This window comes from Somniosus microcephalus, chromosome 9 (assembly GCF_052327205.1).
Source record: "Somniosus microcephalus isolate GS21.2 chromosome 9, FLI_Smic_1.0, whole genome shotgun sequence".
In the NCBI taxonomy this organism is placed as follows: Eukaryota; Metazoa; Chordata; class Chondrichthyes; order Squaliformes; family Somniosidae; genus Somniosus; species Somniosus microcephalus.
The window spans coordinates 52081851-52099252 of NC_140995.1; the positions used below are offsets into that span (position 1 = coordinate 52081851).

The 17402-nt window shown below is 49.9% G+C and overlaps 1 long non-coding RNA gene across 1 annotated transcript in view; it reads left to right on the forward strand.

Annotated features, from left to right (window-relative positions):
- The first annotated feature begins 9136 nt into the window (after window positions 1-9136).
- Window positions 9137-17402, forward strand: part of LOC147112376 (uncharacterized) — a 32622-nt gene continuing 24356 nt past the window's right edge. Inside the window, exon 1 of the long non-coding RNA XR_015079487.1 lies at window positions 9137-9252. This is a non-coding gene — a long non-coding RNA (uncharacterized LOC147112376). The remainder of the gene's footprint in view (window positions 9253-17402) is intronic.

Sequence of the window (17402 nt, forward strand, 5' to 3'; positions counted from 1 at the left end):
CAGAATGTCGGCATCATCCCCGTGGGTCCCTCTATCGGTTGGGTCCATGGATCCGGCCGGACAGGGAGCCAGGTCCCGCAGCGAAACGGTGGACTCCCGGCCATCAGGGTACCGCACGTGCGCGTACGTGGGGTTGATGTCCGTGAGTTCCACCTCGTCGACGAGAGGATCGGTTTTCGATGATCGGACGAATCTTCGGAGCAGCACGGGGCCGGGAGCTGCCAACCATGACGGTAGAGACGTCCCATGGGTGGAGCGACGCTGGAAGCTGAATAATCGCTCGTGAGGTGTGACATTGGTAGATGTAGAAAGGAGAGACCGGATGGAATGCAACGCGTCAGGGAGCATAGTTTCCCACTGCTGGTCTGGTAGGTTGCGTGACCTCAGCGCAAGACGAACAGCGTTCCAAATGATAGCGTTGTATCTCTCAACCTGTCCATTACCGATGAGATGGTACGGTGTTGTTTTACTTGTGGCGATTCCCCGTTGGGAGAGATAACTTTTGAGTTCGCCTGACATGAAGGAGGGACCCCGATCAGAGTGGATGAAATTGACCATACCGCAAAGGGAAAAGACTTGATCAAGGCATTTGATCACTGTGGAAGTAAGCATATTGGGACAGGGGAAAGCAAAGGGAAAGCGTGAATATTCATCCACCATAGTTAGTAAGTAGTGTTTCGCGTTGAGGAAGGCAATGGCCCTTTAAAATCAATGCTGAGTCGCTGCATAGGCTGCATAGCGTGTATGAGCGAGCCATCCGATGGACGGAAGAATTGCAGTTTTAATTCCGTACAAATTCTACAGGAGGAGCACGTTCTTTTCACATCTTCCGTAGAAAATGGGAGATTTTTAGATCGCACAAAGTGCAACATACAGGTAACGCCAGGATGGCATAAGTCAGTGTGAAGATCCGCCAGAGTCGAAGTTGACATAGAAGAGCAGAATGCCCGCGTGAGGGTATCCGGGGCCACATTCTCTTTGCCGGGTTGATAATGTATGGTGTCTCCAAAGGCGGCCAATTCCATCCTCCAGAGTTGTATTTTGTTATTCTTGATCTTAGTGCATTTCCGGTTATCCAGCATAAAGGCCATGGAGCGCTGATCGGTTATAAGTGTGAAATGGCGACGAGCGAGAAAATGACTCCATTTACGTACCGCTTCGATGATGGCCGTAGCCTCCTTCTCAACAGGAGGATAATGGTGCTCGCTACCCTGCAAAGTTCTGGACAGAAATGCAATGGGTCGACCACCTTGATTCAAGGTAGCAGAGATCGCCACATCCGATGCATCGCACTCGACCACGAAAGGAAGATTTTCATCAATGGAACGAAGCGTGGCTTTTTCCAGTTGTCGCTTGAGGAGGTTGAAAGCTGAAATATCCGTTGCTGCTAATGGAAATGACTTTGCATGAAGCAGGGACTGGATCTTGTCGGAGAAGTGGGGCATCCATTTCGCATGATAGGCGAACATGCCGAGTGCCCGACGGAGAGAGCTGAGATTCGTAGGGGGAGGGAGCTCCTGAAGCGGACGAAGTCGCTCCGGATCCGGTTTGATGACACCATTGCCCACCCAGTAGCCAAGGATGTTGACTGATGGTACTGATTTCACAGATTTGGACTCATTTAAGGTTAAGTTGCAATGACGGAGAACGTCAAAAAATTTCTGGAGGTTGGCATCATGCTCCTTCTGGTCATGACCAGCAATGGTGATATTATCCAGATATGGAAAAGTGTCCGTTAAGTTCTCCTGTTTGACTAGGCTATCCATTGCCCGTTGAAAGATGGCCACCCCATTGGTGACCCCAAATGGAAGGCGACAAAACTGGTAAAGCCAACCATTGGCCTCAAAGGCCATATACTTTTTGTCAGAGTCCTTTAACGGCACTTGATGATATGCGCTCTTTAAATCAAAAGTTGAAAATACCTTGTAGTTGGCAAGGTTATTGACTATGTCATCGATGCGTGGTAGTGGGTAGGCATCCAGGTCGGTATACTGGTTAATAGTTTGCGAGTAATCAATGCAAAGATGTTTCTTGCGTTGCTTCAGAGGATTTTTAACAACGACGACTTAAGCCCGCCAGGAAGATGAACATGGCTCAATGATACCGTCAGCTAGAAGGCGAGAGATTTCTGTCTCGATAAAGGATCGATCATCTTGGCTGAAACATCGTGATTTAGTGACTATGGGCTTACATCGGGGGGAAAGATTGGCAAACAAGGAGGGCTCGTCGAGCAAAGCCACCGAAAGTGCACAAAACGGTACTTTGGAAATAATAAGCTCCGGCTTTGACCCTCCAAACTTGAAAGTGAGTCTTTTGTGTTGTTTCTGGAAATCCTGTCCCAGGAGCACATCACTGCATAGGTTCCTGAGCACCCTGAGCCGGGTGGAGAAATAAGTGCGGCCATTGAGAATAAGGTCGACAAGACAAAAGCCGGAAGAATTGGTGGCCAGTGTCGTCAGAGCCATTGCAATTTCCCTGTCCGAGGGGTAAATACGCAGTTTTAACTTACTGACAGCCCGCTCACTAATGAAGCTGTCAGAGCTGCATGAGTCGATTAGTGCACTCAAAATGTGTTCATTTACTGAAACCTTTGTGGCTGCATGGGACAGACTTTGGGGAAAAACAGCTATGATGGGAGGAGGGGCAGTTTTACCCTTGATAGCTGTAACCTTAGTAGTGGTTCTTGGGGGAGGAGCAGTTTTATAGATTGCAGCTATAACCTTAGTAGTGGCTCTTAGGGGAGGAGCAGTTTTATAGATAGTAACTGCAAAACTAACAGGAGCTCTCGACCGGTATACCTTAGAAAAGTGGCCTTTCTTACTAACCGGCTCTTGACTGGCATACCTTAGAAAAGTGACCTTTCTTGCTGCAATGATTGCAGGTTGTGTTACGAGCAGGACAAAATTTCCTATAATGGAATGCACCTCCACAGAAGAAACACTTCCTTCCAGATTGCCAAGATGCCGCTAGGGCGGGGTTGTCATCAGTGTAGGTTTCTAGGGTAGGGTTGTCATCAGCCGGGTTGGAGTCATCATCCGTGAGGGCTTCCGCCCGAGGCCTATCGAAGGAGTCACTAAAAGTGATAGCAGCAGCCCGTGCACGTGGTGAAAGATAAGTGTCTGCATTCCTCTTTGCTAAGTCCAGAGAACATGCCTGATCATAGGCAGCCTGTAACTTGAGGGTTTTATTCTCCAACAGACGCTGACGTATGAAGGGAGATGCAATCCCATTAATAAAGGAATCACAATTAACTCCTCCTGGTACTGCTCAGCTGTAACAGCTTTAAGATTACAATGCTTGCTGAGCCTGCAAAGTTTCTGAAGGAATTCGTCAAGTGATTCCCCGGGTTGTTGTCGAGTTGTGGCCAGTAGATGCCGAGCAAAAATTTCATTTGGGGACTTGACATATAGCTGCTGTAGTATTTGGATAGTGGCGTCATAGTCTACACAGTCTTCGATATAATCAAACACATGAGGGGATACATAATTAGCAAGTATTCGTAACTTGTTAGGAACATTCTCACCACACTCCTCAAGGAAGTTGCTAAAGGTACGATATCAGTTTTTCCATACCTTAGCGGCTGTAAGTGAATTCGGGTCCAGGTCGAGACGGGCGGGTCTGAGTAGTTTCTCCATGATGGATCGATTACTTGTCTGAGTTCCCTTCTACGGTTCGAGTCGCAGCTGGATGTTCCCGAGTCACCCAAAACGTGGAGTCGATATCAAATTGATTAAATTGACGTAATAAAACTCACTACGCACTTGGTTTGAGTATAAAGCAAGGCTTTAATCAACTTGTTTCAGAACATGGAGGTCTAGTTGTACTTCACTAGTTCCTGTCTTACAAAATGTCCCTGACAAGCTGGGGCCGACGCCCGAGTATTTATACTCCTTGGACGGCACCACCAGCTGGCCGTCCAGTGTTATTTCATGAGTAGTTTCTTGATGAATGATGAGATTTATAACACAGGGTATGTTAGTATGCTCGGGTATATTGGTATGCCAGGGTATATTAAATGCCAGGGTATGTTTGTATGCTAGGGTATATTGGACTGCCAGGGTATATTGGTGTGTCAGGGTATGTTGGAATGCCAGGGTATATTGGAATGCCAGGGTATATTGGAATGCCAGGGTTTATTGGTATGCCAGGGTTTATTGGTATGCCAGGGTGTATTGGAATGCCATGGTATATTGGAATGCCAGGGTATATTGGTATGCCAGGGTGTATTGGTATGCCAGGGTATATTGGTATGCCAGGGTATATTGGAATGCCAGAGTATATTGGAATGCCAGGGTGTATTGGTATGCCAGGGTATATTGGAATGCCAGAGTATATTGGAATGCCAGGGTATATTGGAATGCCAGGGTATATTGGTATGCCAGAGTATATTGGAATGCCATGGTATATTGGAATGCCAGGGTGTATTGGTATGCCAGGGTATATTGGAATGCCAGGGTATATTGGAATGCCATGGTATATTGGATTGCCAGGGTATATTGGAATGCCAGGGTGTATTGGTATGCCAGGGTATATTGGAATGCCAGGGTATATTGGTATGCCAGGGTGTATTGGTATGCCAGGGTGTATTGGAATGCCAGGGTGTATTGGTATGCCAGGGTGTATTGGTATGCCAGGGTGTATTTGTATGCCAGGTTATATTGGTATGCCAGGGTATATTGGAATGCCAGAGTATATTGGAATGCCAGGGTGTATTGGTATGCCAGGGCATATTGGAATGCCCGAGTATATTGGAATGCCAGGGTGTATTGGTATGCCAGGGTATATTGGTATGCCAGGGTATATTGGTATGCCAGGTTACATTGATATGCCAGGGTGTATTGGTATGCCAGGGTGTATTGGTATGCCAGAGTATATTGGAATGCCAGGGTGTATTGGTATGCCAGGGTATATTGGTATGCCAGGGTATATTGGAATGCCAGGGTTTATTGGTATGCCAGGGTATATTGGTATGCCAGGGTATATTGGTATGCCAGAGTATATTGGAATGCCAAGGTATATTGGTATGCCAAGGTTTATTGGTATGCCAGGGTTTATTGGTATGCCAGGGTATATTGGTATGCCAGGGTATATTGGAATGCCAGGGTATATTGGTATGCCAGAGTATATTGGAATGCCAAGGTATATTGGTAGGCCAAGGTTTATTGGTATGCCAGGGTATATTGGTATGCCAGGGTTTATTGGTATGCCAGGGTATATTGGTATGCCAGGGTATATTGAAATTCCAGGGAATATTGGTATGCCAGTGTATATTGGTATGTCAGTGTATGTTGTTTTTTTAAATCATTCACAGGATGTGTTCGTCGCTGGTAAGTCCAGCATTTATTACCCATCCCTAATTGCCCTTGAGAAGGTGGTGGTGAACCGCCTTCTTGAACCGCTGTGGTGAAGGTACACCAGGGTATATTGGTATGCCAAGGTATATTGATCTGCCAGTGTATCTTGGCATGCCAGGGATTATTGGAATGTCTGGCTATATTGGAATGCCAGGGTACACTGCTACACCAGGGTATATCTGGCTATACTGGTACGCCAGGATATATTGGTATGCCAGGGTGTGTTGGTGTGCCAGGGTATGTTGGCATGCCAGGATATATTGGTATGCCAGGGTACATTGCTACACCAGGGTATGTCTGGTATATCTGGCTATACTGGTATGCCAGGGTATATTGGTATGCCGTGGTATGTTGGTATGCCGGGGTATGTTGGTATGCCGGGGTATGTTGGTATGCCAGGGTATGTTGGTATGCCAGGGTATATTGCTACACCAGGGTATATCTGGTATATCTGGCTATATTGGTATGCCAGGCTATGCTGGTACACCAACTCCAGCAAACGTGATTGCTTACTCAGTGTTCAGCAACTGGTATCAGGTTTACACTGAGGAGCCTGGGGCAGTTTACAACTGGGAAAGAGAAGATTCGTGTTTCAGGTTGAAGTTCAGGGTTGGGGTCAGCAGGCAGATCAAGAAGCACTGTTCCAGGAGCTCGTGTGGCAGCTCCGATAGATGGAACAGTTTGCTCACGCTCAGGGGAAGCAGCCTCAGCTTCAGTAACCGGCAGCAAATCCCACCCAGCCTCCCAGCTAACCACCAATACCTTCCCTCCTGATATTACTTGCTCCAGCATTTCTCACTGCAATTACCCACATGATCCAATATAGTAAAAATACTCTGTCTCCTCAACAATGTGGACTTGATGAGCAAAATTGCCTAGTGTCAAACAGGTCTTTAGGAATCTTGACTGCATCAAATTGTTGCTTCACTCGTTGTCCTAAAAAGGCTCTGTAAATACCGTAACTTAAACCGTGCAAACACAGCATTCTATTTGTATCTTTAATTGCAGAACAGGAAGCCGGATGCAATGAAGCTGGGAGGGAGAGAACACTTTTCTCATGCCTTTGCAATAAATCGTAATTTTTCTTTAAATATATATTGAACTGATGTTAGTCGCCGCCAGATTCCAGTTTCCACAGTGGACACGTTCAGCCGTGCCCCAGAATGACTGAGTGCTCATCAACACCGTCCATGGGATTTAAAAATAATCCCACCCAGCTCTTATTGAATTAAACGCCATTGATCCACCTCTTGGGCTGGGATAACCAATTAAAACCCAAGATCTACATAGAATGGGTCGGTCAGCTTTGCGGGAGGTGTTCTGCCTTCGAGTAACCCGCTTCTTACTGTTGTGTTTTCACACAAAGTTCCACAAAATATAGTGATCATCTGAAGCCAGAATGATTTTTCAAAAAAAATCAGCCTTCCCATCACAGATCATTCCCTAAAATTGTACTCTGAAAGACAACCCGAATTCCAGGCCAGCTTGAGAACAATGAAGATCATATCTCTATAGGAGACAGAAATCTGGAAAATATTTCTACTTGTTTCATATTGTAGAAAGGCTTCTGTTGAGCTCAGAGGGTTGGTAAACCTCATAGATCTGTCTCTGTTAGAGTCTAAAACCTGTGATTAAAATATCTATATCTGGCTATGGTTAAACAATGACAAATCACTGCATGTTTTTAATTTAAAATCTTGTTCTATTTTTGCAGTGCTTTTACCACAGAATGTCATTGGCGAGGACTTAATTCCAAACTTTAGTACATTGACTCAAGCTAGCCTTTTTATAACAGAAAAATAGATGTTCTGCGGTCCATTACAATCTGCCTCAGAGCCCTCACATACTCTACTCAGATTATATCTTGAAACTGGCCTGGGACAGAACAAACAGCCGCTTGAAGCCAAAGTCTGTTGGATGAGGATCTCTGAATGTCCTTGCCCAGTGACTGCACTATTTGTCACTTGGTGCCATTGTCTGGGTGACCCATAGTCAGTCAAGCGAAAGGTTGGAAGGGAAAGATTGCAGTCAATGAGTCCTTGTAGTGAAAGTCAGTCATTCGGTTTGTCAGTCAGGAAACCTCCTACAAAGTGTCCCCACAAGACGCATTACTCACAAGTCTATCTTTGGTTTTTGTAGTTAGTTGCTGATAATTTGGCAATGCTGCTTCATAAGTACTTTTAAATATTAACACCACGCGGTGCAGGATATTTCATTCAGCAGCCGGTGGACGACTGACCTACTGTCTGGATTCCAACACTCCAAAAAGAGTGTGAGCTGTTAGTTTTGTACCTGGCACTTACTGTTTACAGTGTTGCAATTATACGGGGCTGCCGGTAAGCTGCAGAGTGTAATTTGGAGTCGGCGGTACCCAAGTTATACTGCGGTTTGTGAATTACAATCTCGGCACCAGTAGTGAGCTCGGTGGATGTGTGCTTGAATAGAGGCACAAGGCTGATGAGGTTAAATGAAGAGGGGTGGGAGGAGGCGCGTGTGGAGCACAAACACCGGCACCGACCTGTTGGGCCTGAATGGCCTGTTTATATGCTGTAAATTCTAAATAATTTTATGTAAGTTCTGTTAGCAGGGGGGATATCTCCAAACATTAAAAGAAAACTCTGCCAAGTCTTTATGCTGTCCAGGAACTTCAACCTGGCTTTACACTAGACTGAGTTATCATTCATGTGATATCAAGCCCAAGCAGTGTGAGATAAGGGAATGCAAGTGCCATACTGCACAAACTGACTCTGGAGTTATACTGTCACTTTTGGGTGAAAGACAAAACCGTTTGCAGTGATGAAGCAGTATCAGTATAACTACATTTAAAAGGCACTAACTTTGCCACTTTTTTAATGTTAGTTTTTGCATGTTTTGGTTTGTGTGTGTAAGTGTATGTATGTGTGAGCGAGTGTGTATACACATTTATGTGTATGTGTACGCCTATGTATATGTATATATTTTGATAGGGCTAGATGAAGAAGGGTGGGAGGAGGCTCGTGTGGAGCATAAACACCTGTTGGGCCGAATGGCTTGTTTCAGTGCTGTAAATACTATGTAATACTATGAAATATATATGTGTATGTGTGTGCTTGTGTATGTGTATAGAATCATGGAATCATCATAGAAAGTTACAGCACGGAAGGAGGCCATTTCGGCCCATCGTGTCTGTGCCGGCCAACAAAGAACTATCCAGCCTAATCCCACTTCCCAGCTCTTGGTCCATAGCCCTGCAGTTAAGAACATCCCAAGTGCACATCCAAGTACTTTTTAAATGTGGTTAGGGTTCCTGCCCCTACCACCCTTTCAGGCAGTGAGTTCCAGACCCCCACAACCCTCTGGATGAAGAAATTTCCCCTCAAATCCCCTCTAAATCTTCCTCCAATTACTTTAAATCTGTGCCCCCTGGTTTTTGACCCCTCTGCTATCCACTTTATCTATGCCCCTCATAATTTTATACAACTCAATAATACACTTCATATATATATATATATATATATATATATATATGTGTGTGTCTGTGTGTTTATGTGAGTGTATGTATGTGTGTGAGTGTGTGTATGTATGTGTGCGAGTGTGTGTGTGTGTGTGTATGTGTATGTGCGCGAATTTGTGTGTGTGTGTGTTTATGTGCGTGTGTGTATGTATGTGTATGAGCGTGTGTGTGTATGTATGTGTGTGTATGTGCGCGAGTTTGTGTGTGTGTGTTTATGTGCGTGTGTGTAAATCTTGCTACTGTCTGTTCAAAACTGTGCTGATTTCTCTATTTCTCTACAGATCTTTTGGCCATTGCTCACATGAATTGACAGAGAAATGAAGCACATGGCAATCTGGATCACCTTCCTTTGGATGACAATTGTGATTCAGTTATCCAACGGGAAGTTTGTTAACAAACGAGCAGGTATGACTCACAGTATTGCTGCCTCCACAATTAGAATGTGCCTGTCTTATTTTTCTGTGTGTGTTTATAACAATTATTATCCTATATTGTTGCTAGACCCGAACTAAACACTGCAAAAATCATAGCAGTTTTGAATAATCATTTACTAAGAAAGACAGCCACATAAAGATAAAATCCAATTGTTAGTAATGTGGCGACACGCCACCACTGGACATAATCCGCTCACGGCGGCACAGACAGTCTAAGCAGAAGCCCCCAGCCGGGGGCCCTTTCCTCCAGCAACTTGTTTCCCGCAGGGACAGGCTGCCGGGAGCACTTCCTGTCTGGGAAGTATTTAAGTGGATGCGCGGGCTTTTCTAGTTCCTGTTTGCCATGTGGTCAGAATAAAGCAGTTGTGTTTTCAATAGCTCTGTCTCGACTCCCACGTTTGCCGCGGTATCTCAACACTGGTGACCCCGACGCTCAGGACGAATCCTAAGCTAGCATGGCGGATACAAACGTAGTCACGGTTAAATTACCTGACTTTTGGGAGAACCTCGCCGAAGCCTGGTTCGTTCAAGCTGAGTCCAGATTCCGGCTGAAAGGCATTACAGTCGACGCCACGAAGTACGACTACCTCGTCGCCTCGCTCACCTACGCTACAGTCCCCAAGGTTTGGGCAGCGCTGCAGAATCCACCAACGGAGGGCAAGTACGAGCATCTGAAGGCTGCGCTACTTAAAAAATTTCAAACGTCCTCTTACCAGCGCCACTGCCAACTCCTGGACCTCCCCGGCCTTGGTGACGCTTCACCATCAGACCTGCTTTCCCACATGCTGTCCCTCTCAGACGACAAAAATCCCGGCGCCCTTTTTCGCACGCTTTTCATTCGGCAGCTCCCCGCCAGCATCCGCCCGCTCCTTGTGGAGTCTGACTCCACGGACCTGAATGAGATAGCCGAAAAGGCCGACCGGCTGCTCTCTGCACAGGCCGCTCGCGACGTCGCGCCCGACCTCACGGCAACGACCACGCGGTCTTCCCGGGCCGCTAGGCCCGACCGCCCTACCACTCCGGGTCACTGCTATTACCACACCCGTTTTGGCGCTAGGGCTCAACGCTGCACGCCACCGTGTTCCTTCAAACCCCCCCCCCCGCACCGGCCCCTGCGATGGCCGCGGGGCAGAAGGAGCCCCTACTGTACGTCACTGACGACAGAACCAACCGCCGATTTCTGTGCGACACGGGCCCAGCACAGCATCACCCCCGCCTCCGCCCTCGAGATCCAACGCGGCACACGGAGTATCACACTGGCTGCAGCCAACGGCTCTGAAATCCGCACATATGGCACCCGCATGGTCACGCTCGACCTCGCGGGCCGCCGCTACCGCTGGGAGTTCCTGACAGCCAAGGTCCTCTGCCCACTCATCGGCGCCGACTTCCTACGCGCCCACGGCCTCCTTGTCGACATTCCGAGGCACCGCCTCGTCGACATCAACACTATGGCCCCCATCCCCGGCGCCTTTAGCCCGGCCCGTTTGGCCGGCCCGACGACCTACTGCCTCGCCAGACCCACGGACGACTACTCGGCACTCCTAGCTGAGTTTCCCGCCCTCACTAACCCGACCTTTTCGGCCAAAGCCGCCAAGCACAGTGTGGAACACTATATCCCCACCACCGGCCCCCCAGTTTCTGCCCACGCCCGCAGACTCAACCCGGCCAAGCTGGAAATCGCGCGGGCCGAGTTTACCAACATGGAACAACTCGGCATCATCCGCCGCTCCAGCAGCCCTTGGGCCTCGCCCCCCCACATCGCCCCCAAGCCCGGCGGAGGCTGGCGCCCTTGCGGGGACTACCGCCGCCTCAACGACGCCACCACCCCCAATCGGTACCCGGTGCCACACATCCAGGACTTCTCGGCCCGACTGGCCGGACGAACCGTCTTTTCCAAAGTCGACCTGGTGCGCGGTTACCACCAAGTCCCCGTACACCCCGCGGACATCCCCAAAACGGCCGTCATCACCCCATTCGGCCTGTTCGAGTTCCTGAGGATGCCCTTCGGCCTCAAGAATGCAGCACAGGCTTTCCAGCGCCTTATGGACTCAGTCCTCCGGGACCTGAACTTCCTATTCGTCTATCTAGACGACATTCTCGTGGCCAGCTCCTCCAAACAGGAACACCTCGAACACCTTCGCATCCTGTTCGGGCGCCTAGCCCAACACGGGCTCATCCTCAGCCCGGCGAAGTGCCAATTCGGCCTAACCGAGATCGATTTTCTCGGTCACCACATCACCCCTGCTGGGGCCGTCCCCCTGCCCAACAAGGTGCAGGCCGTCCAGCAATTCCCCCACCCCACAACCATCAAGGGCCTCCAGGAGTTCCTCGGGATGGTGAACTTCTACAACAGGTTCATCCCCAGAGCCGCAGCCCTTATGAAGCCCCTATACGACTCCCTCCGAGGAAAATCCGGCAAGATGGACGTAGCCTGGACCACTGACACGGCAGCCGCCTTCGACGCCACCAAAAACGCGCTCGCCGACGCCACTCTGCTCGCGCACCCGAGGGCCGATGCCCGGGTCGCGCTCACCACCGACGCCTCCGACCACGCGGTCGGGGCCGTGTTCGAGCAGTGGGTCAATGGCGCGTGGCAGCCACTTGCCTTCTACAGCCGCCAACTGCGCCCCCCGGAGGTCAAATACTCCACTTTCGACCGCGAGCTTCTCGCACTCCACCTGTCGGGCCGCCATTTCAGGTTCCTCCTGGAAGGCCGCCCCTTCACCGCGTATGTGGACCACAAGCCACTCACATACGCGATGGCCAAGCACACCGAACCCTGGTCCGCTAGGCAGCAACGCCAGCTCGCGGCCGTCTCCGAGTTTACTACGGACATTCAGCACGTCTCCGGTAGAGACAACGTGGTCGCCGACTGCATTTCCCGTCCCGCCATCTGTGCGAATCACCTCGCGGTCAACTACGCACAACTAGCAGCGGCCCAGCTCACGGACCCAGACCTCCTCTCGGCGGCTACCAGCCTGCCAGGGCTACGCCTAGCCAAGGTCGCGCACGGGCCCGAAGCCACGGCAGTCACGTGCGACGTCTCACTCGGCCAACCCAGGCCGGTCGTCCCTGAGACCTGGCGCCACCGCGTCTTCGACGCGCTCCACGGGCTCTCTCACCCGGGTTCCCGCGCATCCGTCAAACTCCTCTCCAAGCGCTTCGTCTGGCGCGGCCTTAGCAGAGATGTTCGGACTTGGGCCACCTCCTGCCTCGCCTGCCAACGGGCTAAGGTACAGCTGCACACCAAAGCACCCCTGGGAGACTTCGAGGTACCCAGCCGCCGCTTCGACCACGTACACGTCGACATCGTCAGTCCCCTGCCGCCATCGCAAGGCCAAACTTATCTCCTCACGATGGTCGACCGCTACACACGCTGGCCTGAGGCAGTGCCGCTGACCTCCACCACCACAGCCGACATCGCCAGGGCGTTCGTTAACACCTGGGTTGCGAGGTTCGGCGTACCGGCCGACATAACCTCCGACAGAGGCGCCCAGTTCACCTCCGAACTCTGGACGGCCACAGCACGCAACCTCGGGGTGACGCTCCACCACACCACGGCGTACCACCCGCAGGCCAACGGACTTTGTGAACGCTTCCACAGGTCACTCAAGGCCTCACTCCGCGCCGGCCTGCAGGACAGTACCTGGACTGACCGCCTACCGTGGGTGCTACTCGGCCTACGCACCGCGGTCAAGGAAGACCTCCAGTCCTCGGCAGCGGAGTTAGTCTACGGACAACCGCTGCGCGTCCCAGGCGAATTCCTTCCGGAGCCTACCAAGCCTTGGTCGGCTGAACAGCAGCGGCTCGACTCTTTCTCTTCCGCTCAGCAGTTCGCCCCACTTCCGGTCAACCGACACGGCGAACTCGCACCTCACGTCCCGCCAAATTTACAGCAGGCGCGCTTCATCTTCGTGCGACACGACGCGCACCGCGGGCCCCTGCGACCCCCGTACGACGGTCCGTACGAGGTACTACAAACCGGGGACAAGGTATTCAAGCTGCGACTCGGCGACAGGGTCGAGACAGTCTCCATCGACCGGCTCAAACCAGCACACACAGAACCAGGGGAACAGGTCCCCGTGGCCCAGCCTCCAGCCAGAGGCCGTCCCCCCGGCAAGCCAGCACAGCTGGCGGCGAACCGCCCGACCCAACCAACCAGACCGGTGACCACTCAGAGCCGCTGCGGCAGAACCATTAGACCACCGTCACGACTCGTCCACTCCTCCTAAGCGGATTCTGGGGGGAGCTCTGTGGCGACACGCCACCACTGGACATAATCCGCTCACGGCGGCACAGACAGTCTAAGCAGAAGCCCCCAGCCGGGGGCCCTTTCCTCCAGCAACTTGTTTCCCGCAGGGACAGGCTGCCGGGAGCACTTCCTGTCTGGGAAGTATTTAAGTGGATGCGCGGGCTTTTCTAGTTCCTGTTTGCCATGTGGTCAGAATAAAGCAGTTGTGTTTTCAATAGCTCTGTCTCGACTCCCACGTTTGCCGCGGTATCTCAACAGTAATTTAATTTGGTTTGTAATAAGGAATAGAGTAAAATTGCTGGACCTGTTTAGAATCAAAGCTGGTTTGATGGCTGCAAGGGTTATACTAAGCCAGTTACATTAGTTTCCAAATGATGCGCAGTGGTTTTTGACTTCACATTGACACAAAGTGTAATTTAGGTACCAAGTCACCGTGACCACATTTGGACGAAAGGCGGAAGACCACTTCAAGAAGGAAGCTTCACATTGCGTTGGCTTCACTCAATTTTAATAAAACTGAAATTGGTGCTGCACAAAGTTTAAAAGGCTCCTATGTTGCCTGGAAACCTTCTAACCTTAATTTGGAATCTTACCAATGTTAGCGGCGAGCTAACAGTACAGTTACACTCCTCTGCCATCCTAGTCCAGTAACTCTGCTTTCATGTCTATGCAGAATTCAGTTTCGCCTAGCCAGAGAGCAATACAGAGTAAGCAGTATAACTTGCATCTGGTGGCTCTGCGTCATTCTCAGCAGGTACCAGCCTCAAACATGTAGGATAACAATGAAGCTGTTTGGAACAGTTTATCAATGGTTAATAGGGCATGTGGAAACATGTTCCATTTCCCAGGACTGAATCCCTCACCTTTTGAACATAAAAATACAGATATTATGTATAATGTGTGTATGTAAAGAGAGAGAGATAGAGATAGACAGACAGATATAGATAACAGTTTCTATCAAAGAGTTGTTGAAAATTAATTGACGATACAATTATCCATTGTCACGACTTTTTATAATTTTGTTTTCTGCTTGAGCCCACACTTTTTTGAACTTTCAATGTGATGTTGGTTATGTTTAAGAGCTCAGCATTACTGAACACTCCCAAACCCAAGCCCCAGACCCCAACCCTTCTGAATGCTCCCAGACCACAGGACCCTCCAAGACTTACGGACTCCATACCATAGCCTGCTCTTACCCTGTTGTTTCGCTCCAAACCTCATATATTCACCCCGAGCGTTGCAGCTCCAAATGCCCCCTATTTACAGAGCATACATTTCTCAGACTCTATCCTTTAATAATGATTCCCAGCCTTTTCTCTCCACCTTCTTCCAAGGCTCCAGTTCCCTATGTGCCAAACCTAGGTGCCATCCTCCGACTACCTCCCAAACCCATAGCCCCTCTTGGCCTAATCCCCCTCCCCCTCCACCCCCCCCCAACCTCCCCATTCCTCTCCTACTGCACATGGTCCAGCAACTCCTGAACAGACTTTCCCACCTGATTCCAGAACCCTTCTCTGGCCCAATATATGTTGCCAACCATCTTGTCGCACACCTATAAGGATATCTGTGAGAGCCATACAGAGAGGTTGGGAGAAGTACGGAAGAGAGGGCAGACACAGAAAAGACTTAGTAATGAGTGAGAAAATGAGATGAAGACTAGTAGAGAGATAAAGATCAGAATAAGAAAGTGAGTGAGAGTCATACAAAGAGAGAAAAAAAAAGAACCAGAAAGAATTTGAGATTAGGAAAGGTCTGCAGAAAGAGAGACAATTTTGATCCATTTACTCTGAGATGAACTGGTTTAAATTAGACTCCATTAATGCTCAAAGCGTGTGGTGTGTAGTGTTCATTTGTCTAGGGCAGCTACAGCAAGGAATATTTTTAACTTTTTAAACTTACAAACATGTTTTTTTTAAAAAACTATTTGGCGGCTATATTTGGGAGCCACGTTTATCTGCAGTATCCTGGGGGAGAAATTGGGCACCTTAGCGCCTCCCGTTAGCGCCTCCGGGGACGCTAACGGGGCGCTACCGGCTTTGCGACTGGGCACGGGGACAGTACCGACGCCCGCGAGAGTGACCTGGAGGTTTGCGGTAACTACTAGCGCCATGATCTCCTTGCCCGGAGATCATGACATCATCTGGGTGCGCAGTGCCCCGGCTCTGAAATTCACTCTCGCCCCCCCTGCCTGAACGCCTGCCGTTAGCAACGACAGGTAGAGGAGGTGGAATGCAGTCGGATGAGTGCTGGAGGAGCGCTACATAAAGGTGTCAACTTCGGGGTTTTTTTAGTTGGCAAAGAATGCTGCCTTGTCAGTTTGACAAAAGCAAACAGGCGTTTTGAGCGTTCTCAACTTGAAGGAATATTCTAGTTGAGAAAAAATTCTCACTTTCATTTGGGTTACATTTGATAGTGCAACATTTCCATCATTTAATGGGAGCTGTACTGGCACTGGACCTCGCTCTCCAGCATCACTGTCAGAGGCAGCGAAGGCAGAGAGAAAGATCGCAAAATGTGGCCAGAGGGAGGAGGGCCAACAGGGCTCTCAACAGGAGGACTTACCCTCCCAGGGAATTCCGGCAGCATTTCTCCTACATCAATCTCAGTGAGGAACAGTGTCTTAGAAGGCTCCACTTCACCAAGGACCCTGTCACAGAGTTCTGTTACCTCCTGCAGCCAGACCTCGAGCCTCACATCAGGAGCACCACATCTCTCTCAGTGGCTGTCAAGGTTACCGTCGCCCTCAATTTCTACACCAGCGGACTCTGCCAGTGTGCAACAGGAGACATATCTAACATATAGCAGTTCTCCGTCCATTGCTGCATCCGAGAGGTCACAGATGCTCTCTACAGATGGAGAAGGGACTACATTTCCTTTCCCATGACCAGAGAGAAGTAGCGCGAGCATACATGTGGCTTTGCCAGGATAGTGGGCTTCTCCATGGTGCAGAGCGCCATTGACTGCACCCACGTAGCTTTGCAGGCACCTCATAACAATCCTGAGGTATTCCGTAACCGCAAAGGCTACCACTCACTTAATGTGCAGTTGGTGTGCGACCACACACAGCGCATCCTCACCATCAATGCCCGCTATCCTGGCAGCAGCCACGATGCCTTCATCTTGCACCAGACCAGTGTGCTAGCACTCTTCCAGCCATGAAATCAAGCTAGTGGATGGCTGCTGGGAGGCAAGGGCTATCCGCTCTCCACCTGGTTCATGACTCCTCTCCGCAACCCCGGCAATTGTGCCCAATACTCATACAATGAGAGACATGCTGCCACCAGGAACATCATTGAGCAGACCATTGGAGTGCTCAAGCAATGGTTCCACTGCCTTGATCGTTCGGGAGGAGCCCTCCAGTACTCGGCTGAGCGGGTGTCCCATTTCGCCGTTATCTGCTGCATGCTGCACAACTTGGCCATCATTAGGGTGCAGCCATTGCCACCAGGCATAGCTACACCACCTCAGGAGCAGGATGAGGATGCAGAGGAGGACGAGGGCAAGGGGGAGGAGGAGGAACAGGAGTACGAACACCAGCAACAGAAGATCCAGCCACTCCATCAGCCTTGTGGAAGGGTGGTTCATGACTGCCTCATCAGACTGCGGTTCCAATGAATTCGAGGCCACTTCCCGGTTGCTCATTCAGTCCCCATCATTCCATCAATTTTTCATTCCATACCACACCCCAAAGCTGAAATGAGACACAGCACCATTTCTGCAACATTCCAATAATAAATATACACAATCAGTAACCACATATATACAACATTAACTAATGACCCTTGTGCAAACCCTTACTTGCCCTCTTTACAGTGCCTTTTCCTAGTCTAGTGCTACAGTGGCTGCAGCAGGGCTGGCGGAAGGTGTAA